The 23,356-nt window shown below is 45.5% G+C and overlaps 1 non-coding gene and 1 pseudogene across 1 annotated transcript; both read right to left on the reverse strand.

The window, feature by feature from the left end:
• Window positions 1-2,760: 2,760 nt before the first annotated feature.
• Window positions 2,761-2,869, reverse strand: LOC121280620 (annotated as a pseudogene).
• Window positions 2,870-2,871: 2 nt separating this feature from the next.
• On the reverse strand, window positions 2,872-2,990 carry LOC121280653. The gene has a single exon (XR_005943680.1). It is a non-coding gene; the product is annotated as a 5S ribosomal RNA (ribosomal RNA).
• Window positions 2,991-23,356: the final 20,366 nt, after the last annotated feature.

Raw genomic sequence — 23,356 nt, forward strand, 5'->3', positions numbered from 1 at the left:
ACACTCTTGATAATAAGGATAACATGTCTCTTCCAGTATATCGCTTGACATTCAGTTGGTAGCACTCTTGCCTCTGAGTGAGAAGGTTGTGGCTTCAAGTCCCACTCCAGGACTTGAGTACAAAAATCAAGGTTGACACTCCAGTGCAGTACTGACGGAGGTGCCGTCTTTTGGATGGGATATTAAATTGAGGCCCCATCTGCTCACTCAAGTGGTCATAAAAAATTCCATGGGGCAGAATATTATGCTTGGCATGCAGGCGCGCTCCCAATATGTCTGAGCGTAAAATGATGCGCGATGATGTCAGGCGTACATCCCAAAGTCATCGCGCAGTCTTGCGGGTATTTTGTTCGGCGGGCGTGCGGCAGAGTCAGCTGTGCACCTGCTGATAATTCAAAGGCCTATTAAGACCAGTAACAATCCAATTAAATTCAAATTTACGCTGCCAGTCCAACCTACTAGTTGGCGGGCAGGTGAAAAGGTCAAGCGGCCTTTACATTTTTTAGGAAACCTCATCCACAAGCGGGATGAGGTTTCCTAAAACAAATAAACATTAAATAAAAACTTTATTTTTGAATTAAAAACATGTCCCAGCTCATGTGACAGAGTCACAGAGGGGACATGTGTTATTACATTTTTATTCTCTTCTTTATTTTTTTTACACAGCTCTTCAATCTTCCTGAAGTAGCTCCATGCCTCAGGGAGATGGAAGCACCCTTTGGTGCACATGTGCAAATTGCGCGCTAAGCCCAGCTCTTCCTCCTCCCCCTGCCCTCACAGGCAGTGCTCAACACTGCCGCTCGTGATCCACACAGGATCGGCCTTAATTGGCCTGCCCGTGTGAAATCATGGTATGGAGCTGATCGCGGACGGCAGTTGGCAGTCAGCTTCCTGACCACCCCCGCCCGCCCCCGCCAAGGGAAAAATCCTTCCCCATGACACTATTTCAAAGAAGAGCAGGAGTTCTCTTGTGTTCTGACCAATATTTCTCCCTCAATCAATCTCACTAGAAAAAAATTACCTGGCAATTTTCACATTGCTGTTTGTAGAAGCTTGCTGTATGCAAATTGGCTGCCTCATTTCCCCCATTACAACAGTGACTGCACTTCAAAGTACCCCATTGCCTGTAAAGCAGTTTGGGACATTCTGTGGTGTGAAAGGCACTATATAACTGCAAGTCTTGTTTCCTTTCTCTCTTCACACGCACTCCATGGCATTTTAGTGGGTAAGCCATTGCATGATCCCTCGTACTTAAGTGTATACAGTCTTGTTGTCTAAATCTAACTGATCTTTGCAACATGGCTGAAAATGGAGACTTTGTATTGGGATTTGTTCTGGTAGTTTTCTGGAAGGGTAGGGTATTCTGGCCTCAAGATGCAGATATATTGAAATCCCTAACAGTATATTACATGTATACACACACACACACACACACACACACACAAAAACACACACACAATCGTTTCTCAAGTTTCATATCTTAGGTAAAACTGTTGTTAGAACAGGTTTTAAGGAATTCAGAGTTCAAGAGCAAAATTAATTGCAATCTATACTCATGCTCCTTGGTATGGATAAAACCTTTCTAGAGCTTGTAAAATAGTCTTTTTCCATACCAATAAAAGGGTAACTACAGCCATTTTGACATGAGTGTTTTATAATTTAAACATTAGATTTAGAGCGCTTAGGTTTTCAACTTTGAGAACTTACATACCCATCCATTTTAAGTCATTGAGATCACAGGATGTGTGCTGTATTTTAATTAGTGGCTTAATGAATAAGTGGTTGGAAGCAAGCGAGACAGATGAAATAAGTTCCTGATAAGTTCTGCGACTGGTAGGATTCTGCATTCAGCCTCAATATCATTGGGTTAAGAATGGAAAATCAGCCAGGTTTGTGACTCCAGAAGATACTCCAGTGACTCCTGTTGCAATGACTGTATGCTAATTTTTTTTCACATTTCCAGCTTCAAATTGTAAGTACAATAACATCAGCAATATTACAATTTTATAGCAGGCTGTGGAAAGTAAAAAAGAGTTTAATCTATTTAGCATTTTTCAGACTTTTGAGGGAAAGAATATTGTACAACATAATCACAGTTACAGAAATTATCACTGGTGGCTTTAACTATGGGGCCTAGGTATGGTTAGTAATACAGAAACTTAGGCTGAAGAAATTTGAAAAGGGGTGAGCATAATAGGGGTCCCAAGTACATTGGCAGTATGCAACACTACTATTTAGCTTAGGCCCTGTTGGAACTTATCGGGGGCACAGCATGAATCCCTACTTTATCTCCTTCATCCCTCTTCATGAAGTTAAAATAGGCCCTTAAAAAAAATGAGGCGTTTATTCTGTGTAAAAAGCAATCATGATACATTCTAACTCCCCGATGCTTTGAATGTAGTAGTAATACTGCCTCCATAGCATTGTTTTTCTAGCCAAGTTTTACCAGCATAACATATCCACATTAGTGATCACATTTCTCAGGTGGGAAGGCAGAAGATCATGATCACAATTTCACATCTCACTGAATTTGGGAGAGTGGTAGGCTAGAATATAATTTGGGCTGCCACATTGATCTTGTTTCTGTCTTCACAGATGCAGTCTGACTTCCTAAGTAACTCTTTCAAGTATAAACACATTTCCATCTGTTTCAGATGAAGTTACATTGTTTCATAGTTTGCCATTGTGAGATTTGAACTCTTGATCTTGGGGTTACAAACCCAATACCATATCCACTTGGCTATTTAGGCCAAGCCTTCAAGCCTACTGCACCTGGTATTCCCAGGCAGTCTCCCATCCAAGTACTAACCAGGCCTGAGTCTGCTTAACTTCCGAGATCAGGTGTTTTTAGACTAGTATGACCGTAGGCTAAGCCTACTGCACCTGGTATTCCCAGGAAGTCTCCCATCCAAGTACTAACCAGGCTTGAGTCTGCTTAACTTCCGAGATCAGACGAGATCGGGCGTTTTCAGACTAGTATGGCCGTAGGCAAGCCTACTGCACCTGGTATTCCCAGGCAGTCTCCCATCCAAGTACTAACCAGGCCTGCGTCTGCTTAGCTTCCGAGATCAGGCATTTTCAGACTAATATGGCCACATTGATGTTGCTGCTCTTTCACATTCAGAGGATAATAGGCTGGAAACTTGGTTATTCATTCTAAGTATATCAGATTAATGATGAATACACTTTCTATTAACAAAGGCATACCAGCAAGGAAGTTGCATTTGGATGTGGTATAAGAACCCTATATTTTTGTACTGGTACCATTTTCTTTATGGAAGGAAGGCAAATATGATTTCTCACAAAAGCCTTAATTTTTGAGATTTCTTTCTATTCAGCTGAGCACATCAACAAAGAATTTCCATTGGATAGTTTTTTGTGTTACCGGGCCCAGTGAGATACCTGAAAGTAATCCCAGGAGACCTGCCAAGTAATGCAAAATTTCTCTTTGATTGAGGTTAATGACCCCACTGATGACCATTTTAAGGGTCCACTACTATATAGCTTTCCAGGTATTTGATCAGGGCTGTCATGTTCCTAATTAGATGTCACTCCCTTAAATGGTGAATAAGAATAATAAGGACATTTATTATGATGCCTACATGTGTACTGTCCTGATTGGTTTTACAATTATAAAATGCGTAAGTGTTTCCATTAGTATTGCTATAGCTTTAGTAGAGCAAGTTTCCATGGAAATGAATAGAGAAGAAGTTGAACAACAGAACACCTAAACATTAGTAAATATTTTGCTGGTGCACTCAGGATAAGTGAATTTATTCATGATAAGACATATTTTGCTCAGGTACAAAGGAAAGCTTTGTTTACCCTATATTTTCCATCCCCTCCTCTCCATAAAGAAATCCAGTAGGAATCTAAATGTTTGGACTTATGGGAGGAGGGAATGTAGGTAACCAGGTGAAGGGAGAATATAGAAATGCAAAATAGGGCAGTTCCCCCAACCTCCCCTATCCCCACCACTACCCGTACTCCCACCATAGCTAATAGCTGTGTGCATGTAAAATCATACAGCATTGATATTATCCATGTGCACTTGCATTTTGTTTTGTGTTAAACATGTACTAATCTCATTTCGGTAGCAGCCTATAGAATGTCATATTTTGCAAAATGGAGGTTATTTTTCCAACAACAGCAACGGTGCATTACCTGAAGGAGAGCTATTTACATACATTTCTCCCACAGGTAAGAGTTAAAATGACTTCTGTGGGTTACAGGTCTGTGTGCTCAATCTTTTTTACCTCAATTTATTGTTAAATTTGCCTCATTTGGTGTGTAGAATCAATAAGGAAAATTGCACAATTCCTTCGATAGAAAATTGGGAGTCATTTGTGTTTGCTTTTTGCAGCATTTTTTTGCCCTTGCATTCTTTAAGGGAAAATTGGAACATCTTTGTACATACATTTAATGAAGAAGGCTACAGTATTTTTCATACCAAGGTTATAGTGTTCCCTTGACTAAGAGAATAAATCCTGAAACCTGCAATTTATTTTGTACTGCAAGCTATAACTGAACCTTGAGAAACATTTTCAGTACTTCTCCACTCTTTCCATTTTCAATATAGTTGCTTGAGTGCTTGTCAATGGTGCATGTAGTTCACTAAAGTGGCTATTTCCTTATAATCCACTGAGTCCAGTTACAATGTTTGTTCAGGTATTAAGGAAGAATTGTCATTTATACTGAAACCCCTAATTACCCAATTTGTTATATAAATTGTAACTTTTCCCGTTTTGTGTTGATGACAGAATCATTTAGAGGACATTTGAAGTGCAGATGCTGAAAAAAATTGATTCCATACTCTTACCCTTTCGTTGAGTTTCTTAATAGTCCCTAGAGTGAAAGCAAGACAAGTTCATTGCAGGTTTCCGCAAAAGTTATTTTTTACCATCTGCTTGTATGAGGATGTAGTTGTGTACGTTAAAGCAGCACAGTCGAGCACCCTTCGGGGCTGACTCTGCCTTGCTGCTTCCCTCTACTTGGAGCCAATCACAATATGTCAGGAACCTTGGACATTTCCTATTCCAACACCCCTAATAATTCTTTTCCTCAGCTGTCGAGGGCTGTTTTTGTTAGGAAGTTAACAATGAGTGGGTCGAGGCTGGCCTGGAATCTGCCCTGTTTAAGAGAATAAACGGCCCCTCCCCCATACACCTTTGTAACACTGATATGTGGAGGTCACATCCACCAAATCACACATTTGTGACCCCGCCATGAAACACCATGACATAGCTCTTATTATAAGGCCCTGTGTCTGTTTCAATTCCAATGCTCACCTTGTTGATATATTCTTAGCAGAAGGTATATGCCTACACTACATGTTTGGATTTCAGTAATTAACTGTGAACAAGCAAAAATGTAAACTGATCACACAACAGCCCTTATCCTCTGGGTGTTGTGCAATAAGAGTTGTTTTGATTTTTCAAAGTGCTTGGCATTTGCTTAAAAAAAACGCACTTATCGCAGCACTGGCTGCTGACAGCTGTATGAAACTAGAGCATAAAAGCTCGTTTATGTCTTTAATGACCCACATAATGATGGAGCAAGTAAGTTATTCACAGTAACATACCATGGAATAATCTGAATACCCTAATGTATGGTGCCGGTAGATTAAGAAACATCTGTTCTTACCTTGAAAATAATGTGTTCTTAGTAGCTCTTTGGTTACACTTACTGCAGTTGGGAAGTTTTAATCCAATCAAAGGGAACAATGCTTTGAACTGGATTTACATAACTGAGAAGTGATGCATTTTAACTCCTAACGACTAGCAATGAGAGTCAGTTCAGATTGAAATGCAATTTTAAAACAAAACAAATACTTATTGTGATTTTTAAAAAAGATGATTTCACAGAGCTTTCCACAGAAATGTTAACTATTCCATCCTGTAACTCAGGGCTGGGGAACCTACAGCCCATGGACCAGATCCAGCCCATTGCTCAATTTCTTCCAGCCCACAGCAAGATTTCTAAAAATATGGACCTATGACAGTAGCGCCTTCAAAGTAGCATTTATCATCATTACGATTTTGCTTTTGATAAAAGCGTCAGCTAAATTACTGTCATAATATTTAACATTACAATATCCAAATTCAGCCATCGCATTAAAACAGTGGGTGAGTTGAACGTTTCTGTATCCTCTCCAAAAAACCTAAGGAGAGAATTTTACCCCCGTCAGGGGGGTTGTGCCGGGGCGGGTGCAGGCGGGTGTGGACCCAATTAGTGCTGCCATTTTACGTGGGCGGGCCAATTAAGGCCCGCCCAGCATGACACGCACCCAAAAGCACTGTGCGCTCCCTGTGTGGGCGGCGGGGGGGGTGTGTTCCAGAATCGGGAGTGCCTCAGGGAGATAAGTTTTAAAAATTTTAATGAAAAAAATTTAAGACATGCACCCTCATGTGACAGTGTCACATGAGCTGGGACATATCAATGAACTTTAATGAAAAAATTTATTTAATTTATAAACCCTTCATGAAACCTCATCCTGCCCGTGGATGAAAAATGTGAAGGCCGCCTGGGCTCTTCACCTGCCCACCAACCTTAAGGTTGGACAGGCAGCTCTCTCAATAGGCTTAATTAGTTGATTAATAGCCTTAATAGGCCTTTGACAGTTCGGCGGGCGCACAGCCGACCTGAAAATCTAAGTGATGCGCAGGGACATCGGGGCGCTCGCCCAACGACACCCCGCGTCATTTTACGCCTAGGCGAGTGGGCCCCGCCCCCGCTCGCCGAGCTGAACATTCTCCCCTAAATTAAGTTAATTTTTATGTGTGTGTGGCCTGTGACTGATTTTGTCTATGTGCAGATGGCCGGTGATAAGATAAAGGTTCTCTGCCCCTGCTGTAACTGAATAAAGTGGTAAGAATATTTGTTTCTTTATAAGTTTCCTGTCATGAAGACTTATTAATAAACTTACTGGATGTGTAGCTGTGCATCTGTACATTAGTACTACTTAGCATTTCACAGATTGCAAGAGTGATTTCTAATTCTGGGACAGATTTTGACAAAGATGCAAACAGTTTGAATTTTGAGGATTTGAACTATGCTCAATTTTCCTCCACTTCATTCCTTTTTTTTTATTTATGGATTTTCTTTGCTCCCATTTCAGGAATAACTAAGACTAGGCCATTGTATGACAGCAAACAAGCACTAATTAAAGAATCAGGTCAGGTAAGTGATTTTGAAAGCAGTGCTGAGATCAGGAAGCACATAAAGGGAAGTCTGAGAGTAGAAATTTGAGGAGAAAGTTGCAAGTGAAAGTGTGTAAGGGGAGGGTTGAGAACGGGCAATACATGGGGAGAAGGCTGACAGTGGGCATCAGTCGAGAAAAGTGCAGAAATGTGTAAAGGGACATTTGAGAAGGAAGGTTGAAACTGGAAACCTCAAGGTAAAGAGGAAATGTGTCATGGGGATACTTAAAGTGAGGAATGTGTACAGGTTGTGAGCAGAAAATGTGTAAAGGGAGGATCAAGAGTGGAAATGCTTATAGTGAATGCTAGGAGAGAAAAACGCGTGGGGCAAAGGCCGAGAGTGGGGTATGTCTCGTGGAAGACTGAGAGTGGGAAATATTGAAGGGAAGCCTGAGAGTGTAAATGCAGAGGAAATTTGAGTGTACACAACATGGGCAGAATTTTCTGATGGCGGGGGCGGGGGTGGAATGGGAGCGGGCATGGATCTGATCGCCACTCGTGATCAGGACCATGCCGCTATATTATTTGGGTGGGTCAATTAAGGCCCGCCAGTGTACTTTATGATACCCGTGCATAGCGGGAGTGGGCGGGTGCGCTCAGCCTACCGGGCCCAATGGCGACCCAGTGGCCGGTATAAAGGAAGGCGCCTGGCAGCCTTTAAAGGCTGCTCACAATGGCTGGGTGAAGGGCTCTGCAGAGGGGCAATGGGGGTTATGTAAGTCTGGAGGGTAGGTCATTCGGGGCAGACCAATCCGGAGAATACGCCATTGGGGCAGGCCAGGCCAGAGGGTGGGGCGGAGGGCCAGTGTGCCCCTCGTTTTCCCGATGATTGCCTTGCTGCCCTCCTGGAGGAGGTGGCAGCACGGCGGGAGGTACTTGTTTCCCAGGATGGGAGGAGGAGGACCCCCCCCGCCCCCCCCCCCCACATGATGAAACGTGCCTGGGAAGAGGTGGCAGGGGTGGTGAGCTCCCGCGACGTGCTGCGGCACACCTGGATCCAGTGTCGCAAGCGCTTCAACGACTTATTACGCTCTGAAAGGGTGAGGACAATTTTGGCATTGGTCACTTAACCCAGCAAGTCGGCTTTCCCCGCTGCTGACCCTGCCCCCCAAGACTGAGCATAGTGACTGCATTGAATCATTGACAGCATGTGTCCTTCGCTGGGTGGGCCAGCAGGTATTGCCCATGCCGAGGTCAGCCTGAGGGAGGTGAAGAGTTTAGTTTTGCCCCTGCAGCATGTGGTACACTGAGACCCACATGACTGGTTTGGGGACAACCTGGAGGAGCTGCACCTGGGCGCTGTGATTGAACTGCAGGATGTGTCCAAGTCAGGGTGATGACATGCTGGGAGGGGAGCTTCAAGGTGCCGTGCGAACGAACCAACTGCTGCTCCCTGCGCTCCATGTGCTTGTGCCTCTTTGCTGTGGAAGGATATACTGTGCGGTGCCTAATGTGATGTAGGCAGCATGTGGCTGGGTGGTGGAGTGGGGAACAGGACTAGCGTCTTTGTGTGAGTGTTCGGCAGCAGCAGAGTGAGGAGGCACTGGAGCCCTGACATGTCCCACTCTGGTTGGGGTGGGCCGTGCGTGAAGACAGTCCAGGTATAATTTGCACAAATCAATGCTCTTCTCTCGTTTTCAGGAGAAGAATGCTCATAACGCAGCAGAGTGTGTGAGGACTGGCGGTGGCCAGGCACAGTTAGCCATTCTCAGCCAGTTTGAGCAGGAGGCTCTGGATTTGGAGAGATGCCAAATGCCCAGGTCCACTGGGGTCAGTGAGGTTCGGGTGCCACGGCCAGGTATGTTTGCCCAGTAGTGAGGTCAGGATTGTTCTCCCAACAGCCATAGCAGTGCTGAATGTTCAGTGATTTAATTTTGCGATATGGCTTTACCATTGCTAATGGAAGGATGGGCGCATAATGATCCGAGGGACAGGGATGCACATTGACATTGTCTTCACATTAACTAATCCAATGTCCTAGTTCTTCTTTCAGCATCAGCAGAGCAGGGCCAGGAGGAGGAGCAGCAGAGCCCCCTCTCACACTTAAGGGGCTTGAAGTCTCACCAGCGTCACACCATCTCTGCCAGGCAAGCACCAGCGCTGATACTAGCACCTCGGTGGGAGTTATAACATCGGCTAGCGTCCTGGGGCAACAGCAGTGAGGCCCTTCACAGTCGCTGGAGGAGCTGGCAGAGACAGAGAGTGCCCATGGCGCCAGCAGTTGGAGGACTGCAGGGGATCAGGCACATGCTCAGTCGGTGTCTGATAATGTGCCTCTGGAGTCGTCCGCTACGCCACAGGGGCATGAAATGCGGCCGGGTGTGCGGGCGCTTGTAGGGGTGATACATGAGGCTATGCTTGGCTTGGTCTCTGTGGTGGAGGAGTCTACGCAGATGATCGTCGAAACAATGAGCCACATGTCCCAGCGCCATGCGTCCTCCATGGAGAGAATGGCGACTCTCATGGAGAGCCTGCCCCATCAGGGCGTCCTGGGGATGTGTTCTGACCAATAAGCCCTCACATTGGCATTGACCTCATCTGGTCAGTGCCAGTGTGGGAGATGGTCTGGGCACTAAGTTTTCCAACTCGGTGCCCATCCATCCACGGCGAGCAGGGAGGTCCAAAGCGACCTCACATCAGAGACAGAGACAGACATTGCCTGTCCTCTGCAGGCACCTCTCAGGGCGCTCTGAGTGAGAGTGGCAGCTCCTCCGCCCTTCTCCCACTGACCGTGGTGGGGCAGCGATGACTGGGGAGATGCCAGCTGTGGAACTGGCAGATCTCTCCCAGGCAGGGCCAGCACAGGCTCCATCGGCCAGAAGACGACCGCCAAGGTTATCGAGGCCAACAGGACAGCAGAGTCAGCAGGCTGTCTCAGATGCCAGTGCCACCGAGGGGACAGCATCAAGATGTAGCACCCGGAAATGTAAACATAAGGCACCTTAGGCACACCACGGGTTTATCACTGATGCTTTTGTGTTGACCCATAATGAGGTCCTTATCATTTGCTTTGAATTGGAACAACCTTGTCATTTTGTTTTATTAAGTTTCTTTGCCTGTGATATTAAATTCAGACATGTGACCATGGCTGAGGGTGCCTCTTTTCTTCTGCATGTGGATGGTTTCCAAAAATATTAGGAGTGCTTTGTAGGACATTCAGCTTTATTAACAAGGCCCTTAGTTACTGTTGGTAACCTGGCAGATTTGGCACTTAGGTATTGAGTATGGAGCCTACAGCCCAGGCTTGTCCTGGAGGTCCATCTGTGGTGTGCTGGCTGAAGGTTCATTGGATTAAATCCTCTCAGGTGTCCCTGCCTCCCTGGAGTATGCCCGGGTCGATGTCTACCCCCTCAGCATTTCCCTGTGTGTGCTCATCCTCAGACTCATTGCTGGACTCATCATGTGCAGCCACAGCCACTGCATCGACATCTTCATCGTCCACTGCATCCCCCCTTTCCAGCGCAAGATTGTGGAGAGCGCAGCATGCAACCACTATCACCGACAAACAATCTGGGGGTACTGGAGTGCGCCCCCTGAACGGTCCAGGCATTGGAAGCGCATCTTGAGAAGACGATGGCTCTCTCCATCATAGCCCTTGTGGTGCCGTGGCTCCTATTGTATCGCTGCTCAGCTTCTGTTCTTGGATGGTGGAGAGGCATCACGAGCCACCTTCTGAGGGGATAGCCCTTGTCACCCAGCAGCCACCCATCCAGCCAGGCTGGAGCACTGAAGAGCCCGGCACCTGGGAGTGTCTGAGGATGTAGGCGTCATGGGAGCTGCCTGGGTACCTTGCACAGACTTGTAGAATCAGCATCCTGTGATCACACACTATCTGCACGTTCATGGAGTGAAAGCCCTTCCTGTTGACAAAGGCACCGGGCTCACCTGCTGGCACCTTGATGTGCACATGTGCACAGTCTATTGCACCCTGGACACGGGGAAAGGCAGCAATGGCTGCGAAGCCTCTGGCTCGCTGTGTCCGGCTTGCCTGGTCCCAACGGTAATGGATGAAGGTCAATGCATGCCTAAACAGAGCGTCTTGACACAAGTGTGGACAGCTAATTGAGAGACACCACAAAGATCACCCACCGATCCATGGAAGGAGCCAGAAGCATAGAGGTTGTGGGCAGCTTTGACCTTTAGAGCCACTGGCATGGGGTGTCCACCCACATAGTTAGCGGAGATCTCAGGTCCAATCATCTGACAGATATAATTGACTGTCTCCTTTGAGAGATGGAGCCGCCTTCGACACTGCACCTCAGACATATTGAGATAGCTGCTTCACCGCCTGTTTACCCTGGCAGCAGGATAGTGGCTTCTTCTGCGGCCCCTTCCACCTTGGTCTACCTATTAGCCCTGCGCCCCTTGTGCCTGCGCCTGCCCTCCCAAAGGTGGCTCCTGGCCTCTTCCCCCTTCTATCCCTCCCTTCCTCCTGAGAGGAGGTGCCTCCAGTGGAGAGTTCAGCTCTCATTCCCAGGCTAAGGGAAAGCTTCTTGAAACCTGCAGCCCCAAAAATGATTCCTCACTGCAGAGTGCTGACCTGAGGGTTAAGAGCCCAGACAAAGCAGCTGGTATGCATTTTGAAGTATTGCAGATCACACAGGCAAGTTTCAAAAACTTTGAAACCTCAATATTTGACAGTGCACACTCGCGGCCCCACTGAGCCCTCTTATCCCACCTGTGGTTAAGGTTTACACAAATGTGTCCTCCCTGCCTGCCCTTTGCGCCTGTGTGCCGACCTGAAGATTGCACGGGTGCTGAAAAATCACCTTTGATTGGTGAGTCAAGGGCCTTAAGTTGCCCATTAATTAATGGCGGGCCCGCAACGGGGATCATCGCACATGCGCCCGCCCAACGAAATATTGCGATGGCGCGCAGTGACATCGGGACGCTCGCCCAACGTCACCGCGTGCCATTGTGCGCAGACGTGCAGGGCCTGCCCTCGCATGCCAACCGGAAATTTCTGCCCCATGTCTACAGAATACCCTGTATACAAAAGTGAGTCAAATGTTTGGGGTGAGAGACAAGAGTGGGAAATATGCAGAGGAAATTTGAGTATGTCACACATTTCAAGGGAAGGCTGACAGCAGACAATATGTTGAGAGAAGATAGATGGCAGAAATGCATGACAAGAAGGCTGAGAATAGAAATGTGCAGAAGCAAAGCCAAAAGTGGGAATTCTGTAAGAGGTAAAGTTAAGAAAGAGAATCTGTAGGAGAAAGACTCAGATGGGGAAATATGTAAAAGAAAAACAGAAATTAGGCAAGAAATTTTGAAAAAATTTAGAATGGATATGTGCAGAGGGAAAACTGAAAGCAAAAACGGCAGAGAGGAGATGTTGAGTGTGAGCATATGCAAAGCAATGGCCACAAGTGACGGAGACATAAGAGTCTTCTGCCTGTGCCCCTGCAAGTTCATCCCCCACATCAAGAGGGTGTATCTGAAGGAGTTCCTGGCCTTCACCACAAATTTCAGCCCATAAAACCCTTGAAAGGCTTCCATGGAACTTGGATCTTCCAAGAATTGGTATGCATCTCCTTTGAGGCCTTCTGAGATGTTGGAAAGCATTACTAAGCTATGGTAATCAGTCAGGGAAGAGTAGATCCTTCAATTGGCTTGGGGTTAGTGGGGTTGGGGGGACCTTAGGCACAGCAGACCTGGGTTTCAGCTCCTTACACAAGTAGATCAGGAAAGAGTTAATGTTTCAAGTCGATGATGACTCTTTATCAGAACCCTGAGCAGGTGTCACTACTGAAGGCCTTGCAGAAGCTGGTGGTACACTCTAGGTACGTAAATGACCCTATACCCAGGATGTGGGTTAGCGTTCACAGCCTATGGGCAGGTTGAGCAGGAATTTCACTCCATTGCATTTATGCTAACGAAGTACAACCTCAGGAATTTTGGGCCAATATTTTAACATATGGGATATTTTCATGTAAATGCCACAAAACTGAATTTAATTAAGAAAGTGCTTTTATGAAATACTGAGTCATTCTTCACCAAGTTCATTCACTGTTTACATAATTTCTCAACTAATTGGTTAACTGCTATAAAATGTTATTTTTGTATGAATTACTTTATGCTAACAGTCTTTGGCTCTGTTTATAAAGGGCAGAATTTTCCCCCCATTGGGGGGAAGTTTAGGAGTGGGCGCATGGAGGTGCATCTCCAATCAGTGCCCCTGATTGGGGGCTCGCCGCCATTTTACGTGGGCGTGACATCCGAAAGGAAGCGCTATGCGGCCCCTGTGTGGGCGGGTTGGGTGGGGGAGCGGAACCCCTAAACCAAGAGTGCACTCATCTCCCTGAGGCTAAGTGCTGCCTCAGGGAGATTGGCGCCAAATTTAAAAATTTTAACAATAGAAAGAAAAATCCCCCTGACTTGTCCCCTCATGTGACACCGTCATGCGAGTTGGAACATGTCCATCACTTTCAGTAACACTTTTATTTAAATTTAAAAACCTACATGAAACCTCATCCCACCCGTGGATAAGGTTTCATGCTTTTTCCAATACTCGCCAGGGCTCCCGGCCTGCCCACCAACCTTAAGGTTGGACGGGCAGGTCCATTAAGTACTTTAATTACTTTGTCAATGGCCTCAATTGGCTATTGACAGGTCGGCGGGTGCACATCTGATTCAGCTGAGCCCCCACACACCTGAAAATTAAAATGAGGCGGGGTGACGTTAGGAGTTCCGCCCGATGTCATTCCGAGTCATTTTACTTGTAGACGAGCCAGCCCCATCCCCTGTTCGCCGACTGGGAAATCCTGGCCAATGTGTGAGTAAAGCTTCTGCATCTCATGCTTCCTTAAATTATCAAGTTTTTACAATGGCAAAATATTGCCAAAGGTAAGCTCTAAAATTAATCTGAAGGCAGAATTTCAGATATTGACCTGGAGCTGGGCAGCGGGAGTTGGGAAAATTTCCAGTTCATTCTGCCTACATTGGGAGTAGGTGCCTGCAAAGGTGGGATTTCATTGCTGAGGGTGTGAGAGGTGTGTGGGTTGGAGTCGGTCCAGCCGACCCAGGAAGAGGTTTAGAGGCAGCCACAGGGGCTGCCAGGTGCGGAGGTAGGCTGTTTAAAAGGCCTGCCTCAGACTTAGTCCTAGTTAAAATATAAAATAGGCCCTCCAGCCCTCACCATCCAAACACTCCACATGCCCCATCCATGCCACCTCATGCCCCCCACCCACTCCTATGGCCCCGCATGCCCCCTGTGCCAAGCTCTGCCCTTCCACCCACCCCATGGCCACCATGTCCCTCATGCCAAGCTATGATGCTTCCATGCCCATTGACTATTGTCTAGAACTAATGAATCCCATAGTAACAGTAGGATGTGTTAATAAAAAAACTTTAAAAAAAACATTCATCATTTTCTCCTATGTTGAAAAAAATTCATTTCACTAAAAGCTAATAAAAGTGTCAATCAACCCTTTCAAGCATCAGTAACAAAAATCACAAATCCTTGAAACCATTTAATCTTATGTAAATAAACATTGTGAAATTGACAGCTGAGATCAGAGATGCTGAGCTGTCAGTCAAACAATGTTTTCTCTGGGGCACAGGTGTTCTACTATTCTAATGGTTGTCTGGGCTCTCAGCCAAGTTTCATTATGTATGCTTGGCTGAGAGCCCAGACAATCATTAAAAAGCAAAGAACAAAGAAAAGTAAAGCACAGGACCAGGCCGTTCGGCCCTCCAACCCTGTGCCGATCATATTGCCTGTCAATCTAAAACATTTTGTACTTCCGGGGTCCGTATCCCTCTATTCCCATCCTATTCATGTATTTGTCAAGCTGCACTTAAACACCACTATCGTACCTGCTTCCACCACCTCCTCTGGCAGCAAATTCCGGACACTCACTACCCTCTGTGTAAAATACTTGCCCCGCACATCTCCTCTAAAGTTTTCTCTTCTCACTTTAAATCTATTTCCCCTAGTAATTTACTCTTCCACCCTGGGGAAAAGCTTTTGACTATCTATTCTGTCCATGCCACTCATAATTTTGTAAACTTCTATCAAGTCGCCCCTCAATCTCCATCACTCTAGTGAGAACAATCTGAGTTTCTCCAACATCTCCTCATAGCTAATAACTCCAGACAAGGCAGCATCCAGGTAAACCTCCTCTGCACCCTCTCAAACGCCTCCATATCCTTCTGATAATTTGGCAACCAGAATTGCACGCAATATTCCAAGTGTGGCCTAACCAAGGTTCTATACAGCTGCAGCATGACTTCCCAGCTTTTATACTCAATACCTCTGCCGATGAAGGCAAGCATGCCATATGCCTTCCCTAGCTACCTTATCCACCAATGTTGCCACTTTCAGTGACCTGTGGACCTGTACACCCAGATCCCTCTGCCCGTCGATGCATTTAAGGGTTCTACCATTTACTGTATAATTCCTACCTGTATTAGACCTTCCAAATTGCATCACCTTGCATTTGTCTGGATTAAGCTCCATCTGCCATTTCTCTGCCCAAGTCTCCAACCGATCTATATCCCGTTATATCCTTTAAGAATCCTCTTCACTATCTGCAACTCCTCCAACTTTAGTGTAGTCTGCAAACATACTAATTAGCCCAGTTACATTTTCCTCCAAATCATTGACGTATACTACAAACAGCAAAGGTCCCAGCAGAACACCACTAGTCACAGCTCTCCATTCAGAAAAGCACCCTTCCACTGCTACTTTCTATCTTCTATGACCAAGCCAATTCTGAATCAGTCTTGCCAGCTCACCTCTGATCCCGTGCAACTTTACCTTCTGTGCCAGTCTGCCATGAGGGACCTTGTCAAAGGCCTTACTGAGATACATGTAGATAACATCCACTGTCCTTCCATCATCGATCATCTTTGTCACTTCCTCGAAAATCTCGATCAAGTTAGTGAGACACAACCTCCCCTTCACAAAACCATGATTCCTCTCACTAATACGCCCATTTGCTTCGAAATGGTAGTAAATCCTGTCATTGAAGAATCTTCTCCAATAATTTCCCTACCACTGATGTAAGGCTCACCAGCCTGTAATTTCCTAGATTATCCCTGCTACCCTTCTTAAACAATGGAACAATACTGGCCATTTTCCAGTCCTCTGGGACCTCACCCGTGACCAGTGAGGATACAAAGATTTCTGTCAAGGTCCCAGCAATCTCCTCCCTTGCCCCCCTCAGTACTCTGGGGTAGAACCCATCTGGCCCTGGGGACTTATCCACCTTCAAGATGCCTAACACCTCTTTTTTGATCCAGGCTATCTACACACTCTTCCCTAGACAAATCGACCGCTAAGTCCTTCTCTTTGGTGAATACTGATGAGAAGTACTCATTTAGTATCTTTCCCATTTCTTCTGGCTCCACACACGGATTCCCACCTTTGTCCCTGAGCGGGCCTACCCTTTTCCTGGCTACCCTCTTGCTTTTTACATATGTATAAAAAGTTTTGGGATTTTCCTTAATCCTGGTTGCCAATGTCTTTTCATGATCCCTTTTAGCCCTCCTGACTCCTTGCTTAAGTTTCTTCCTACTTTTTTTATATTCTCCATGGGCTTCATCTGTTCACAGCCTTCTAGCCCTTACAAATGCTTCCCTTTTCTTTTTGACTAATCTCACAATATCCTTTGTTATCCAAGGTTCCTGAAACTTGCCATTCTTATCCTTCATCCTGGCAGGAACATGCCAGTCCTGAATTCTTATCAACTGACATTTGAAAGCCACCCACATGTCAATTGTTGATTTGCCCTCAAACATCCGCCTCCAGTCTAGATTCCTGCCTAATATTGTTATAATTAGCCTTCCCCCAATTAAACACCTTAACCCAAGGACTCCTGTTATCCTTATCCACCAGTACCTTGAAACTTACTGAATTATGGTCACTTTTCCCGAAATGCTCCCCTACTGAAACTTCAACCACCTGGCTGGGTTCATTCCTTAATACCAGGTCCAGTATTGCCCCTTCCCTAGTTGGACTATCTACATATTCTCTCAGGAAGCCCTCCTGGATGCACCTTACAAATTCTGCACCATCCAAACCTCTAGCACTAAGTGATTCCCAGTCAAAATAGGGAAAGTTAAAATCACCCACCACAACAACTCTATTGCTTTTATATCTTTCCAAAATCTGCCTACATAACAGTTCCTAAATCTCCCGCCAGCAATTGGGAGGCCTATAGCAAACCCCAAACATTGTGACTGCACCCTTCCTATTCCGGAGCTCCACCCATATTGCCTCGCTGCATGAGCGCTCCGGGGTGTCCTCCTGTCGTACAGCTGTGATATTCCCCTTAATCAGCAGTGCAACTCCCCTGCCTCTTCTACATCCCTCTCTATCCTGCCTGAAACATCTAAATCCTGGAACGTTTATCTGTCAATCCTGTCCATCCTTCAACCAAGTCTCTGTAATAGCAATAACATCATTGTCCCAAGTAATAATCCAAGCTCTAAGCTCATCTGCCTTTCCTGTTATACTTCTCGCATTGAAACAAATGCATTTCAGACCCCCAGTCACAATGTGTTCAGTAATTTCTCCCTGCCTGCCCTTCCTCTTAGTCCTACTGGCCATATTCACTAGTTCCCAGTCATTTATTTCACCTGCTGACCTATTGCTCTGGTTCCCACCCCCCTGCCATACTAGTTTAAATCCTCTAGCAAACACTAGCAAACCTCGCAGCCAGGATATTGGTGCCCCTCCAGCTTAGATGCAACCTGTCCTTCTTGTACAGGTCCCACCTGCCCTGGAAGAGATCCCAATGATCCAGATATTGGAAACCCTCCCTTCTACACCATCTGTTTAGCCAAGTGTTCAGCTGCATTATCTTCCTATTTCTAGCCTCACTGGCACGTGGCACAGGGAGTAATCGTGAGATTACAACCCTAGAGGTCCTGTATTTTTAACTTTCTGCCTAACTCCCTGAACTCCTGCTGCAGGACCTCATCAATCTTCCTGCCTATGTCGTTAGTACCAATGTGTACCACGACCTCTGCTGTTCTCCCTCCCCCTTCAGAATGTCCCGTACCCGATCAGAGACATCCTGGACCCTGGCACCAGGGAGGCAACATGCCATCTTGGTGTCTCTTTCACGACCACAGAAGCACCTATCTGAGCCCCTGACTATTGAGTCCCCTATGACAATTGCTCTTCTGTGCTTTGACCCCCCCTGCAGAACAACAGAGCCAGCCGTGGTGCCACTGCACTAGCTACTGCTGTTGTTTTCCCCTGATAGGCCATCTCCCCCAACAGTATCCAAAACGGTATACCTGTTAGAGAGGGGGACAGCCACAGAGGATTTCTGCACTGACTGCCTGCCCCTTCTAGCGGTCACCCATCTATCTGTCTGTACCTTGGGTGTGACCACGTCTGCTAAAATACTAATGAGTGGGTAGAAAGGCAGAGCTTGGCATGGGGGAATGAGGAGGACCTTTTGAACTTAACTTTTAATCATGCAGAATAGGGTTTGTGACTTCTCTGAGATGCCAAGAACCATAACTCTTTAAAAACCTGGTCCGACTCCATGAAAGCTGTAGAAGAGTAGGACATGCTTATTTCCACAATGGAGCCAGCCAGCTCCAGAGTGTCAGATGTGGGCTTTTGACAGGAACCAGCCTGCACCCTTAAAGGGCACTCCTGAAAATCAGACGGCCTGGTAATGGGGTCGGGAATCCTGGAATTGGGACCTGCCTGCCATTTTTAAAGGGCTCCTGAGTCATTCCAGCTCAGTGAAAATCAAGGCCATGATGTCCAAATATGGAAAATATTGCAAACTAATGCCACCTTGTTAAGAAGACTTCCGTAAACATTAAAATTGTTAACTAGAAATGCAACCAAACAAATAAGAATGTGCCTGAATTTTCTTCTTCCATATGTGGAAGTGAATATAGTCTAGAAATTACTGTTGGCAGGATTAGTGCAGAAACTCTTAACACCATCATATGACATTCCTCAGATTGCTCCTCTAATGCAAACAGTAACAACTTTTTATTGCTAAACTGACAGACAACAGAATGTCATACAGTCCCATTAAGCATTTTACTGTTTACATCTCCAACAATAATGATTAAGTTTGCGCAACCAGCTTCCAGCCATATAATGGAAGGAATGTATCTAGGTAGGCATGATTGGAAGTGCTAGTTTGTAAATATTCAAACTTCAGAGGCTCTGCAGGTATACAGAAATTCCCACAACCCGCTCATTAGTTTGCCAATTATCCCTGGAGCCAATCAACAATTTGAAATGTTTTTAATTTAGAGTCTTATTTATTCTGTCAGCGATAGGGCTGACATTGCTGGCAAAGTACAAGATTCCATGGGATCCAAGGCAATTTGGCAAATTGGATCCAGAATTGGCTGAGTGGCAGGGAGCAAAGGGTGATGGTCGAAGGGTGCTTTTGTGACTGGATGCCTGTGGGGTTCCACAGGGATCAGTGTTGTGTCCCTTGCTGTCTGTGGTACATATAAACGATTTAGACTTGAATGTAGGAGAGTTGATCAGTAAGTTCGCGGATGACACGAAAATTGGTGGGGTGGTAAATAGTGAGGAGCATAGCCTTAGATTAGATGAGGATATAGATGGGCTGGTCAGATGGGCTGATCAGTGGCAAATGGAATTTAATCCGGATAAGTGTAAGGTGATGCACTTGGGCCGGACAAACAAGGCATGGGAATACACGGTGAACAGTAGGACTCTGGGAAGTACCAAGGATCAGAGGGACATTGGTGTGCATGTCCACTGGGCCCTTAAGGTAGCAGGACAGGTAGATAAGATGGTTAAGAAGGCATATAGGAGACTTGCCTTTATTAACCGAGGCATAGAACGTAAGAGCAGGGAGGTTATGCTGGAACTGTATAAAACGCTGGTTAGGCCACAGCTAGAGTATTGCAGGCAGTTCTGGAATGTGCATTATAGGAAGGATGTGATTGCACCAGAGAGAGTGCAGAGAATGTTGCCTGGGCTGGAGAGCTTTAGTTATGAGGAGACATTTGATAGACTGGGGTTGTTTTCCCTGGAGCAGAGGAGATTGAGGAGGGACATGGGTGAGGTGTTTAAAATGATGAGGGGCATAGATAGGGTAGACAGGAAGGAACTTTTCCCCTTGGTGGAGGAATCAATGACCAGGGGGCATCGATTTAAGGTAAGGAGCAGGAGGTTTAGAGGGGACGTGAGGAAGAATTTTTTTCACCCAGAAGGTGGTGGGAATCTGAAACTCACTGCCTGAAAGAGTGATAGAGGCAGAAACCTTTATAACATTTAAGAAGTATTTGGATGTGCACTTGCAATGCCATGGCATACAAGGCTATGGGCCTAGTGCTGGAAAATAGGATTAGAATAATTATGTACTAGTTTGACTGGAGTAGGCTTGATGGGCCGAAGGGCCTTCTTCTGTGCTGTAGACCTCTATGATTCTATGACTCTATTCCAAGAAAATTATGAGTTAGGAAATACACCTGAAATCTCCCCATTGCAGTATTTAATTGGTTCTTAAGTGAATCCAGGGTATTTGCCTCTACTAGTCTACCTGAAAGACCATTCCATGCATTGTACAATCTTTTTGTGACAAACATCCTGATAAAAGTCCAAAATTTATCTTTTTCTAGTGGAATTTACGGTGGGCTCATGCAATTATATTAAACATAATTTTCCAGATTTACCTTTTCCATACTATTTACTATCATAAACCTTTCAGGGCGCCTCCTTTCTAGACCAAAAAGCCTAAGTGTTTCTCTCTCCACAGATGCTGCCAGACCTAGCTGGGATTTTCTAGCATTTTCTGTTTTTATTTCAGATTTCCAGCGTCCGTAGTATTTTGCTTTTATCTCTAAGTTTTTCAAATCCTTCCTGATAACCCATATCCCTGATACTATAGAGATCACCCTCATACCTTTTCTCTGAATTGCTTCCAGTGCTTGAATATGTTCCTTATACCTCAGTGACTATGAACGGAGGAAGTAGTCAAGCTGTGTTTGACCTGGGCACTGCACAGGTTAGTTATAGTCATCTAACCATTTTGGCTACATACTTCAATGAGGCTTTATTGTCAGTTTTCCTAAATTGATTGAACATGGTGAGCGTTGAGTTTACTAAAATGCCTAAGTCTCTTTTAACATCAGCCTTAGCTACTTCAGCAATTTTTTTAGCATCGGTATGGCTTATTTTTCCTTCCTACATAATGTATCTTCCATTTGCCTGCTTTAATTTTCACCCACCATTCTTCTGTCCACTTACTTTGTAAGTAAACTGCCATTGCTGAAGTCACCACCTTTCCCACTTGGTAATAAGGGTTGATTCACTAGTCACAGGTCACTGTCACTCAAATCAAGTGTCTGTAAGGAGCGATCAGCAAAGCAGCACCATCTTTGTTTCATTGCATGCTACTTTTGCATGCTAAAGGGAAAGGCACTGCAACTGTTGTGGGTGTCAGAATGCTGCAATAAGAAATGAAAGACTTATAGAGGAGAAGTCAGGCCATCACTTGCTGCTGCAGTTGAAGAAATCACCCCAGAGAGAGCAGTAGAACTCCAAATAAGCAACTTGAGAAAGGTGGTCAGAGATGCTGAAGTGGGTTGAAATTTCCTCGTTGAGGCTTCTTTATTCTTCTTTCTTTCCACCAAGTCAGATTAATTTGTACCATTCCCATGCAGTGATGATGAGTCATGAAAACACCTTTACTTAACTATAGATTTCCCTTCATATTTGCGCTTCTTTATATCTTCACAGGAATGGCCAAGCGATCAGAGGCCAAACCATCCATAGAGCTTGCAAGAAGCAACACAACTGGCACTCCATCACCATTCTGTGACTTGGCATGAAGCAGCCCAGTTACAATCCATTTGGAGTGGGGAGGGTGGGGTTGGAGACGGGAAGAAAGTATATGGAGAGTACTGAGATAAATCATTGAACGTTTGTGATCAGGAACAGGAAGAGCAGGAGGAAGAAAAAGAGGAGAGGGCTTCTAGCACTTTACAGGAAATAAACCCATTTCAAAATAAAATTGCTTTTAGCCTCCTATAAACAGTTGCTGCCATGCTTAGCAATTTCCACACCATGTCAATGGGTACAGAGCACCGATATCATGTGTGAGGTCCAAATGCACAATATTTAAAGCATACAGAAAACCATGCTGCAAATATGAGCTGCAGGGCATTCTGTGGTGCAATCATTCATTGGTTCACAGTATCAAATGGAGGAACCGACTCGAGGGGCCAAATGGCCTACTCCTGCTTCTAATTCGGATGTTCATATGTTCAGCTGAAGCCTTTTTGCCAATCTTAGGTTCTATTACAAATCTTGGACTGCTGGAATACAGGCCCCAAGCTGCACTGTGGCAGCCTCTAAGGACAGGCTCAGAGAATATGTAACTAACAAGAAAGGAATAGATGTCCACCATGTGCTCTATCCAATACTGTCATGGAAGGCCTGACAACCTACTACCCTCAGACCAATGGTTAGAGTGGCAGAGAGGCCCCAAGAAGGGGAAGGTTGAAACAGTGAAGCCTCCACCCCCACCACTTTCAGCCTCTCCACTCATAGGAGCCAGAAAGCAAGTGAGGATGGCTGTTCCCAAAGCAGCAGCAGAACTGCAGCCTAAAGCTGGCCCATTTGGTGTGCAAGCTCATAGAGAACACATACAAACCATTGAGAGTCCCAGACCCCGACCGTGACACATGCAGTTGCCATTTTCCTGCCCTGTTCCTGCTTCAGGTTAACCCCCCCCACCCCCCCTTACCCCCACCACTTAAATACAACATCAGACTACTTAGCTGAAGACAGAAGACAGCTAATGTTAAAAAGAGGAGACATCATTTTGGAAATAATTAGGTTGGCAACTGCAATTGGACGTGTGTGCAGTAAATGTGTTGGTTGCAGATCATGCTTTGTGCAAAGACCTTTTGTTGTTTCCGGGGGATGAGGATTTTTCTCCAGAGACATGCGTAATTATTTCAGTGGAGCTTCCATTGGAACTCAAGAAGAAAAGATGGAATATATCGGTCGTATTGGATGGGTTGATGAAGAGAAGGATGAGATTTCTCCTGCTGTTTTATCCATTAGCATCTTGGCAGCCTGTAGTTGGCTGGAGTCTCCTCTTTGTCATCTATCTTTCTCTGACTGCTTCACTTTTTGCTTCTCCAGGAGGATGCCCCTGTCAATGGTTAGGTGGTGAAGCACA

The sequence above is a fragment of the Carcharodon carcharias genome, chromosome 7 (assembly GCF_017639515.1).
Source record: "Carcharodon carcharias isolate sCarCar2 chromosome 7, sCarCar2.pri, whole genome shotgun sequence".
NCBI lineage: Eukaryota > Metazoa > Chordata > Chondrichthyes > Lamniformes > Lamnidae > Carcharodon > Carcharodon carcharias.